Source organism: Octopus bimaculoides, chromosome 22 (genome assembly GCF_001194135.2).
Source record: "Octopus bimaculoides isolate UCB-OBI-ISO-001 chromosome 22, ASM119413v2, whole genome shotgun sequence".
In the NCBI taxonomy this organism is placed as follows: Eukaryota; Metazoa; Mollusca; class Cephalopoda; order Octopoda; family Octopodidae; genus Octopus; species Octopus bimaculoides.
Genome location: NC_069002.1, coordinates 36,456,739 through 36,459,562, shown reverse-complemented (window position 1 = coordinate 36,459,562; position 2,824 = coordinate 36,456,739). Strand labels below are relative to the sequence as shown.

Here is a 2,824-nt window from a genome sequence, read left to right as displayed (position 1 = left end):
GATGATGCTGATTTGTTTCATCGATGCAAAAGGAGTTGTCCACAAAATTTGCTCCCTCTGGTCAGACTGTTAAGCAGACATTTTACTTGACAGTTCTGAAGCATCTGCGAGACACGGTGAGACAAAAATGCCCCAACCTGTGGCAAAGTAGAGAGTAGTGGTTTCCTCATGACAATTTGCCTGTGCACACTGCACAGTTTTTGATCAATAACAGCATGATCCTACTTACCCATCCCCCCTGATCTTGCTCCCTGTGACTTTTTTTTGTCCCCCCAAATGAAAACAGTCCTTAAAGGAAAACGTTTTGCCGATGTGGAACAGGTGAAGAAAAAATGATGGAGGTCTTAAAAGGTGTCACTTCACAAGAGTTCCTCAGGACTGCTTTCAACAGTGGAAAACATTGAAATTAATGTATGCAAGATTTCACAGTTCTAGCATCACTCCTTCATAGCCAGCCTATGAACTTTTCAGTCCACTCTTGGAATAATATTCAATTGACTATCTTTTCTGTTGTAGCTTTGTACCAATGTAACACTTATGATGTTGCGATTTGAGGGAATTTGGATGCTATTTCAAACAAATTGAAGGATTGCAAAGATGTTCTCGTTTACTTGTATTCATCAGAACGTTTCTATTTGTCTATTTTAACAACTGTACACTCTTGTAATTCCCTCAATAGGCTTTGGTAAATGTGTTGAGTTCTGTTTTGCTGAGGAGGTTCAATTAAGCGAAAATATCCTCAGAGTTATCTCCCGTATTTGTCAAACAATTCAAGTTGGCAACAAACCATCACTTTATCATGCTGCTACTGTATAAGTCTCTCCGAGAGATTTAGAAATGCAATATTTCTAATTAAAATATTTAGTTAATGGCAAATATTTGTTTTGTTTTTTTATCGCTCAGTTTTCCCATTTTCTAATTATTTTTTTTAATGTTTTCTTTTACATGGTTGATTGTCTTCGACTTAATAACCCCTTTCAGTAATAATACCTTGCTTTCTATTACTAAAGGTAAAGCTTTAGGTTCCCAGGAAAAGCTCGTTCTCAATGGATATTATTAAAATAAATATCAGTATTGTGTAATGCTTGGTTTAAAAGCCTAAAGTGGTCGACAGTAATTCTTTGAATAGCACGCATTATGTCATAATTACATATACATCGTTACTTTTTAAAGACATTTCGTTAGCATAATCTTTGGGTCTGACTCCTTCTGTATTCTGTCAAATATACTCATACGATTTGTTTAGCGTAATATATGATGTATTCTGCATTACATAATGCTTTTTAAAAAAAATTAAATTATGATTTTAGAGGAGACGTCCAATTTCTGATTGACAATATTTAATAAAATTCGCTGCAAGGAAACAGACACCTAAGCATGTTCTAACCCTTCGTCCTTTGTGAATCCAAGTTTCAGAGGATAACATGTTATTAAAACGGTTTAAAACCGACTTACATACATTCGAACGAATGTTTACAAGAGAACATACAATTACGTACACAGTAGTGCGCTCAGAGAACCTGTAGACCAGACTATATAATGAAAATGTTGATTTGTATATACGCCTGCGTGTATATATAACATGAATATACACATAACACATACATACATATCTGTGTGCATGTATGCATGTATACACACACACATACATATATAGTTATATACTTGAGAGAGAGAAAGAGAGATTAATAATTGCTATATATGTGTATAAAAAATATAAAGAAATTTCCATTTGGAGAAAATTTAATTTCTACACAGGCACCTGTTTAATTTTTTTTTAAATTTCACGAAAGAAAGTTATTTATAATATCTTAATTTTCTATTAAAAAATTATTAATATTCCTTTCTGTGTAAAGATAAAGACACTAAAATAATGTATGAAGTTTATTGAACGGAAAGAAGCGAAGCTACCACCATTCGTGGAAGCCTCTTCAGTCGACTGCCACGGCGGCAATAATTTATCCCGTCTCTCACCTTCGTAAGTATATCTAACATAAATTTATATCTATAAAAAGCATCGCAATTGTATTTATCAACGAATTAACTGTTAATTTAAATTAATTAGCTTCTCCCATGGCTGTCAGTGCTTCAGTAATTTGTAAATATAGAAGTGAAAGAAACCATCTAGGCGGTCGATCGATTGAATCGCCTTCAGATCATGTCCTGTTGTCTTAAAAATTAAAGGGAAATATTATTAAAATGATATATTATTAATTAATGTGGTTGTAGCGAGAGACTGTCTGTGTGCGTGTGTGTGTGTATATATATATATATATATATATACGGCGATCTTTCGAAAGATCGCCATATATACATACACACACACACACGAGATGGTCATGATTGGAATGTCACAGTTGGTCTACTGGTTTCGTATTGACACCTTCAGATCGACTGTCAAGACAGCAAACATTACTGCCGTCAGCCGTCTGTAATTATATTAAAGACATTCATACATACATATATAAACAAAACGAAGGGGTTGTTTTTTTTTTTCTTATAAGAATTAATAACTTCAATATTGCCATAATGACTCTCTCCCAAGACACAACAGAATTTGTGGTTTGGGGATTCCTAAAAAGATTTTATGTTGTGGTTTGATTTGCTTGAAATAGCAGCCACATTTCCCGCAAAGCCACACCCTGACGTCTCGGGGAAAAATGGGTGGATACATTGGTTAATGTTGTCCTTTGTAGAGTTAGTCTGAAGAAAAAAAATCGTAAAATGGTCATTGACTGGAATCCCTTTGGGGTTAATAACGTCTTCAATTGTGTATTAATTACTTCTACCACACCACTATCGTCTGCTATATATATATATATAT

General features: G+C 34.1%; 1 protein-coding gene across 8 annotated transcripts in view; it reads left to right on the top strand.

Annotated features, from left to right (window-relative positions):
- Window positions 1–1,374: 1,374 nt before the first annotated feature.
- Window positions 1,375–2,824, top strand: part of LOC106867752 (phospholipid phosphatase 4) — a 27,372-nt gene continuing 25,922 nt past the window's right edge. For 3 of the 8 annotated variants that reach the window (XM_052975694.1, XM_052975693.1, XM_052975692.1), the window contains exon 1: window positions 1,385–1,978. The gene's annotated coding sequence lies outside the window, so the exon portion shown is untranslated. Of the gene's footprint in view, window positions 1,979–2,824 lie in introns of all 8 variants that reach the window. The other 5 variants (XM_014912717.2, XM_014912716.2, XM_052975695.1 and 2 more) reach the window with 3 other exon arrangements.